The sequence below is a fragment of the Macrobrachium rosenbergii genome, chromosome 59 (genome assembly GCF_040412425.1).
Source record: "Macrobrachium rosenbergii isolate ZJJX-2024 chromosome 59, ASM4041242v1, whole genome shotgun sequence".
NCBI classification, from domain to species: Eukaryota; Metazoa; Arthropoda; class Malacostraca; order Decapoda; family Palaemonidae; genus Macrobrachium; species Macrobrachium rosenbergii.
The window spans coordinates 35,639,614-35,648,875 of record NC_089799.1 but is presented as its reverse complement, the minus strand read 5'-3'; positions in this window follow the sequence as shown (position 1 = coordinate 35,648,875).

The following is a 9,262-nucleotide window of genomic DNA, read 5'->3' as shown; positions in this document are numbered from 1 at the left end:
ATAAAATTTGTCACTAATTTTGATGAAATATGGAAAGTAGGCATTTTGGTGCCTAGGAGTTATTTTCCTTACGGTATTTTTAACCTCAGTTTATTTTTCAAGGTCGCATTCCAGTGTAAAATCCAAAATGTTAGCAGCTTTTTCTCTGGCTCGCGGAAAGCACGATCGTTGCGTTTTCTTCATCAGAATTCTATTCAGGGCGTATAATAATTAAGTTTCGAGTCTGTTGCTTTTCGAAGGTTGGTAATTTCACCTTTTTCAGTTTGCTTGAAATTCTTCCTCTCCCTTCCCTCCCGAACCCTATTGACACTAATCATCTTCATTTACATCTATTGTTTCTTTGCCAGAGAGAGAGAAAAAATATATATACAGTATATATATATATATATATAAAAAATATATATATATATATATATACAGTATATATATATATATATATATATATATATATATATATATATATATATATATATATATATATATATATTGATATGCAAACCATGGTCTTAAAAGTTTTTTTATAGTAACACGCCTCAATGAATTCATTTAAATGCTCTCGCATCCCGTAATTTCGATGCCTGTCAATTATGAAGTAACACCAGTTAACTTGATCCTGCATTTATAAGCACTTATTAGAAATGTTTTTGTTTTTATTAATAAGGATCCATGGAATCTGCTTACCCGGTTAAAGGAATATCAGTAAATTCATTGTCTAAAATTTTCAAATGTGCGCAATTGCAACATGTGCCAAGGTTAAACTTGATGAAGCTGATGTTGGGGATCGTCCCGGCTGGTATGGCCATTTTTTCCAAATACAAGTCATGGCTCTGTTTAGGGAATTGAGGACGACAATTTCTCCTTTTGTTTCTGTGACATCGAAAATTGGAGACGAAAAAAACGTTAACTCTCTGATCAATAAGATGACAAACAAAAATATTTTCATTCGTTAAATAATAACTTCATAATTTAAACTGCAGTAGGTAGATGTTGAAACATTTTTTCATAGAAATTAATTTTCAGTAACCTTACAGATTAATAATTTAGACTTGACAAAGAGTTCAAGTAATGATTGTTTTGGCTCAGAAACTGCTCATAATTAGGTTACTTATCTGCGCTTGCATGCTCACAAACATTTGCCTCGAAACCTAAAAGAAAAATTTTATTCTGATTAAAAAAAGCGTAAAGGAATATGTGCTTTTACAGTATATATTTAATCACGCTTAAGATACTGAGGATGTCCATTTATGAAACGAAAAGTCTGCAATGTCTCAGAGTAATGATCTGTAGGAAAAAAAACAGTGAGATAAATTTCTTTATACTGCCTCCAGGTAAATTTTTTATTGTAGCATTTGTATAGTTAGATAAAGTATGCCTTAGTCACAAACATGGATCAATAAATACATTCAATATTATTTTAATTTTAGATGCTTTTTAACGTATCTATTAACGTTGTTGATCATATCTTTATTTTATGAAATAGTGTTTTACTTCGCAGTTTTATAGACAGGCGGATCAACTTAGCTGCTGAAGATATAATGGTTCTCAAAGGAAAAATTGACATCTAGGGAAGAGAGGATCGTTTTAAAAGGATAAATAAACGTGAAAAGAGCAGCGATGAAATGAAAGTAAAGAAAGATGTTTTAAGAGAAGAATAAATTTATTCAGCTGAAGGTATATGAAATAAGTTTAGATTTTAAGCGTCTGATGCATTAAAGACATAGGAAATGATACAAAATATTATCTAAAGTGATAATGTATTCTTATCGAGCCTTGTAAAACATGTTTTTCGTTAATTTATAGACATGTTATCAAGTTATGAAAAATTTTGAACATGGAATTGATTCGGAATGTAAATGAGAGAATTATAGTCACTTAACTAACATTGCTTAGATAGGAGAGAGAGAGATGAGTGCATGACGAACACAAGAAGATGAATATTGTGTCCAACGAAGAAGGGAGAGAGAAAAATGCAGCAGTAGAAAATTAAAGAGTCAATTTCTAGAATATCTTTTGGAAAAATTTCGCTGGAGAGGATACATAATTGCGAAGAGAAAGGTTAATGAAAATGGGGAACAGAAAACACAAATTGGTGGTGTCTGAGGGAATAAAATGCATGTTGAAACTGTTAAGTGCAAATATAATAGATTAATAGCTCTAAAATGGTACAAATGTGGGATAGGTTAGTGTAAACCTTAAAACAGTTATAAAAGTGGCTAATGAGGATAATAGGAAGTCAATTCAAATGATGGAAAATGGGAAGGTACAAGTAGTGGGTTGAAATTGTATGTGAAATGCTACGGTCGGGTGTTTATAATGATTCTGAATTTCCGACAGTGGTCTTTGAAGATTTTATGGACGAGGAAATTTTTCAGAGCCTCGATGGCCAAGTCGGTTAGAGCAGCAGCCTCGGACTTCTTAGAGGTCTGTGGCGTGGGTTCAAATCCGCAGCCGACCAGTTAGAGAGGCGGACACTTTGCTATCCGTGTAGACACCCCAGGATTATGTATGTAATCAACGGATAGGTTTGCTTAAAAGCAAATGGGTGTTACAGACTAATACACACACACACAATCAAAGCCACTCCAACATCATCTAAAAACATAACAGACGCCTCACACGTCTCGACTGTCGACCTAACCACGCAACGCCTCCTCGCTGCTGGGAGAAAGCACTGGTGATTGGTGCAATACATATACATATGCTGTCGGGTCTAAGCGATAACAGGCAGGGCAGCCGATCAAGACTACAAAGTCTACCCCAAAGCCAAATCAAAGTCCTTCAAAAGAAGGCATCGTGCTTACCCCATACAAATGGGAAAAAAAGCACGTTAAAAAAGAAGTAAAAAGAAGAAATGGACGAGGAAATTTTTCGAAAGAATGATTGAGAGGAATATATATATACTCGTTTATATATACCCCTGTTAAGATGATTTATGTGGCTGCAATAATCGTAGGGGCTCTCAGTTACCCAAATTAGCTTGATATGGTAATATTTTGACTGAGGAAGTAAGGCAAATAAAACATCAGGCTGATCTAGGAGAAGGGGCTGTAAGTTTATAAAAGGCAGTGTTTGTATGAAATAAGCGTTTATCATGATTGACAAAAGTGTGCGGAAATCTGAGCGATCAAGGAAAAGCCCTTACAGTGCTTACGGTATCCGAAGAAAGCTTATGACATCATTCGTGGAGATGGGGCAAGACAGGTGCTCAGAATGTGGGAAGCAGAGGCTGCTATGATAAGAGAGATAAGACGGTTCCAAATTGAAAACGGATCTCGAAGTATCTGTTATTTTTATAGACTAAAGCCATATTAAACATTTTCAGGAACGTAATCAGTAATGTATATTGACTGAAAAATGAAACAAAAAAAATTGTGATTTTAAAATCTTTTTTTGGTATCACTTCATAGAATATGCTTTTTGATTTTAGAATGGCGTTTTATAATGAATAGAATGGATATTTTAAAACTACTGATGTCTCGAATATTCTGACGTTCAGCTTCGAGAACAGTAGGGTTAATTACCCTCAGCACCCTAAAAACATGGATTAAAAACCATGCTCCTAGTTTTCGAATGATGATGGGGGTAAGTAAAAGAATTTACATTCTTAGACTTTCTACTAACAAAAATTAAAATTCCCATTGTGTCTTAAGATCAAAACGTCTAAAAACAGAAGACGAACTTCTACTTTCTTATCTATTGTAAATTCTATTGATGGTACCAGGTTGTTTAGCTCGTTAGAAATTCCCCTTTCAAATTGGGCCAGGAACTTGAAATGTATTGTTCATACCTTACCCAGAGAGCTGATAGGTCTAACACAAACACAAACACACACACACACACACACACACACACACACACACACATATATATATATATATATATATATATATATATATATATATATATATATATATATATATATATATATATATATATATATATATATATATACTAAGAAATCACAAAAGTAAGCGCGTGATTTTGTTTATTAGCTGGAAAGTTCCAATTGAAAGGAAAAGCCAAGTACTTTCAATGTTTTTTTTTTTTTTTTTTTTTGAAAGACTGAGTGCTTGAAGATGTGTACTTTCTGTGTATTTTTTTTTTTTTTTTTTTTTTTTTTGTATTTTAACGCATCTTATATATATATATGAAGATGTGTTAAAATACATATAATAGTATATATATAACTCTGTCTTTCCAATTTGAACTTTCCCAGTGGCTTCAGACAATATATATATATATCTTTCTTTAGGATCAGAGAAACCCCACGGCTAACTTTTGGAATATGCTATCAGCCATTCAGCTGGGTAATGCAAAGCTTTGCTTAAGTTGATCAAGTCCTTAAATTGCTTCGGGCTTGTGGCCCACCATGTCATCCAACTCTAAATGTGCAGTAATGTAATGTTAAGGCATATTAATAATTTCCCTGTGGACATGCTTACACGGTATGAATAATGCGATAAGCTTTGTCTTACAAAGTTGCAAGAATTGTGATGACGAAATGTGGCGTGAGGCGTTTTTCTGTAAAGGTAATGGAAGGTAAGCACGTATACCCTCTTGTGTGTGACTACGTCGATACCTACTCAGACCTGGAGAGTGGTACAAGTTCTGTCCTTACGACAAAGGAAGAACATATGAGTACACATATGTAAAACATGTTGCCACATACCATTTTATAGCTTGAAAAATACTGAAATGATTATATGCAAATTGTTTTATGATGATGTTCCAGTGACCTCTGTATCATCTTTATACTAAACTACGTAGTTAAATTGATCTTTTGTAAAAGATGGAAAAAGTCGTGCTTGGTTACCAGTGTGCGTGGAGTATGTGTGAAATAACGTTAGCGAGAGGTGGCGAGGAGAATTCATGGTGAGACGGCCTCAACAAGCACCCCATTTTTCTACTTTGTATAATAAGCAACAAAGTGGACTAAGAGCGTCGCATTTGATACCGCCATCTTTTACAAATGTACATGTCATCCAGGACATGAGGCCAGGTAGCTTAGTGGTCAAAGGTACTGTCTAGCTTGACTTTGACCACTGAGCTATCAAGGTAGATATAATTTGATGTTGAATCTGCCGTACATAATCCAGTTGAATTCAGGTTTTTGCATTTAAAATCGATACCAACTCTCCTTCACCAAAAAGGTTGAGAGGCGAGTTTGTAACACTTGGCTAATAATGAATATTAAGACACATATACGTTCGTGAATTTTTTCTATATTCATTGGTATTAATCAATAAACACAGTTTCGTATCCAATTCCCTACACATTGGGAATAACTTACACTCATGGGGTATTATATTTGATAAGTGCTTCGTCACTCCTAAGATTTGAAACGCTGCCCGTTTTTAGGAGTTATACCAAGAACTAAAATTTTAAAAAGTGGTAATTGTGTTTGTGATAGCTTTTGCATATTTGAATACAACGGTCACATTCCACCTGAGCTTTCACGATATCCGTCGAATAAGCAATCAACCAGGATTAAGTGGATAATAAATAAATAATTTTTTTTTATTACTGTGTCTTTGTGTGTTTCAATGTTCAGGCAAATTTCTTCACGAAGTTTAATCTGTGGTCATTAGCAGTCGTGTACCTTTTCCAGAATTTATTAACTAATACTTAGAAGGTGTTGCATTATGGATTTCTTTGAGAATTTACGATTTGCCGGTAATGTACTTCTGAATCATCAAAATATACTTAAATATGAGTTATGTAGATAATAATTAACATTAAATTAGTTTCAAATAATTTATTAAAATGTTTTTTCTTAAGTCTTCAAATTCATTCTGGCGGCTACAAAAGTAGATTTGCAAACTTGAAGAGTTCTAAATGTACATGTATTTTTTAAATCCCATTTACTCTCACCCCCCCAAAGAAAGTAAATTTCTTAAACAAAACATTTGTTTAAATGCCAAGAGAAGATGGGATATCCAAGTTTAGTACAATACTGTTTAATGAAAATACAAGCCTAGAGAGTACACACACACACACACACACACACACACACACACATATATATATATATATATATATATATATATATATATATATATATATATATATATATATATATATATATATATATATATATATATATATATATATATACATATATATACATATATATATATATATATATATATATATATATATATATATATATATATATATATATATATATATATATATATATATATATATATATATATATATATATATATATATATATATATATATATATATATATATATATATGACGATGATGAAGGCAGAATCCTAATACACGGAGACCAAGGGCAGATGGAGAGGCACGCGAACAATCAACAGCTTTTATCGTGGCCGACGGCTTTTCGCAATAATCCATTGCATTTTCAAGGCTGCAATGACGCATATAATTTTGTTTAATAAAAAAAGGGGCTTCACTACATAAAATTCAAAAAGATGATGAAAAAAAAAAACAGTTTTTCTTAAAATATCTTAAAACAAACCTACCCAGTACATGGCTAAAAAGTGGCTTAACATAAAAAGGTAAAACTACTGTGATTTCAGGGCCGTGTCTGATTGATTTTCGTCGATAAAATCTTACCAAAGCAGCGGGTATGGATCGTATTTTGGAAATAGCTGTTAGAAGCCACAGCCTAATTGGCAAAAATGTGTAGTGATGTCTAATGTTGATAATTACGGCACTTATCAGAGCAAATCAAAGAAATTTAAAGGGAAACTTAGCTAAATCTAACAGGCTCGTAGATAGAGGCTAGTAAAACGTCATTACTGAAGGCCCTCCCACTCACTGTTACTGTGGTACGATGTACTTTACTAGACACCTCGCCCATATACTTTATGAATGAAGACTCAGCTGTTGGGAGTAGTAGTATAGTATATGGAATTCTTATATTGTTTCACACGCTCAAATACCTACCCTGCATACTCTCTCTCTCTCTCTCTCTCTCTCTCTCTCTCTCTCTCTCTCTCTCTCTCTCTCTCTCTCTCTCATCTTTTTGATGAGTCATGTCTCTAAGTAGAGTACAATATGGAATGCGCATCAAATGAGAATATTAATTGTGTAATACTGTTCCATGGCGCAATTCACGTTTCCTTTAACTTAGATACGCACCAAGTCTTACTCTAACACTCTGTGAAAACAATCATCGTTACCCTGAAGTTTCTGTTGTTTCATATTGTCTCCTCAAACGTTCTGGTTCACGTGTACCTGCTTAGTCCTGCTAAATGAATGCAACATAACGTAAGTGTTCTAACCTTAACGTCCTTAATGCGTGACCAGTCCCATAATAAATCCACAGTGCTTGGTAAAGCACACTACTCCCCCCTTCATTATTTTATTTGTGTGCCTGTACGCTTGATTCATCTACTTGGAACTGACACTAATGTTAGATGAAGGGTTGTTGAGTGGTTATCAGTGAGTCTTTACATTCCCGGTTTTTGAAGTTACTCATTCTTCCAATTTTCAGTTATTTTGGTTATATAATTTATTTATTTAATCATAACTACACTTGCAGTGCTGAATGAAATTCTTAACTCATAGTCCAAGCGCTTGGGCTATACGCTAAATTTTATAATCCAGTAATCCATTCATTATACTGAGCTTTATTGAAATTGAAGGAAACATGAAATTAAAAAAAAACAATTATTGTAATATAAAATTGTGTGAAAGGATATGTTGTTGTTTGTTTAAGATTAAGCCAGCCTTGTGTGAATCAGGGTCTTGCACTTTGAGCAGACCACAAGTGAGAAACTTTTGATGGAAATGGAGAAAATAGAATTAAGATAATTATCGCATAGCCTACTCAAGGTATTGCTTATTGTACAAGAGGGTCAAACATTTGTGTTTCTACAGTCATTAACATACTACTGGGAACACTGCTATTACGTCTGATGTCATAGTTTACGTCACAACTAGCCTCTCTCTGGGTACTTACTAAATTTAGCTAAGTTTCCCTTTAAATTTCTTTGATTTACTCTGATAAGTGCCTTAATTATCCACATTGGACATCACTGCATATTTTTGCCAATTAGGCTGTGGCCTCAAATAGATATTTCCAAAATACGGTTCACATCCGATTCTTTGGTAAGATTTTATCGACGAAGATCTATTAGACACGGCCCTGAAATGCACTGTAGTTTTACCTTTTTATGTTTAGCCACTTTAAGCCATGTATATATACATACATATATATATATATATATATATATATATATATATATATATATATATATATATATATATATATATATATATATACATATACATATACATATACATATACTTATGTATATATATACATACACAAAAAATAATCAGAATGCTGACGAATCTACGATATACTAGAGGTGCGAAGATCATGCGTGCAAGGCGAGACTTCATGCAGGTGTAAAATTATAAAGAGCTTAATTGGGATCCATAATCACGCTTCAGCTGCTGCAGAGGTGTATGCAAGGATCACGGTTTCAAATATTAAATTCAAGTCAGTTTCATCTCGCGATTCCCCTCGATCTTTTATCGCTAGTGAAGCTGACAATTTAAACGACTGTGCATTGTCCCAAATACCTCCGCTAGCACCGCTCAATAGGAATATTAGACATTGGAAGCAAGCTGATTCCAGCTATCTCGCCGTACTCACACACGTTGGGTTTTCCATTGACAATGATGACAAATGTTTCGCAATATGACAGTGGGATGGAAGATTCAAAACGAATATTAATATTTGCGAGAGACAAAGCACTGCGACAGTTAAAACAGTACAAGAACTGGGCGGCAGATGGAACATTCAAGTGTTGCTCTGGCATAATTTTTTCTGTTATATGTCTTGCGCATTCAAATTTATAGTTTTAATGTCCCACGACTGTTCGCATTGCTCTCTGGCAAAAGTCAAAACACATGTAGTCGACTTTTTGGCAAAATAAATGAATTGCTGCAGAATGATGGTCCTGGAAATATAATTACGGATTTCGAAAAAGCAGCCCATAATGAATTTCTGGAATCGTCAATTGTATCCTATTTTAAAAAGAGTTATGTTGGACCATCTAGAGGGAGAGGACAAAGGAAGCGACGCCTTGAACCTCCTTTTCCAATATCTACAGTATGTGGAATGTTTAAGATCGATGTTTATTGGGTATTGCCCGTGCTACAAATAATTTAGAAGCCTACCACAGCGCACCGAAAAACAAAGTGAATATTAGCCATCCAAATATTTGGAAACTCATTGATGCACTTAAATGTGAGGAAACGTTTGTCAGG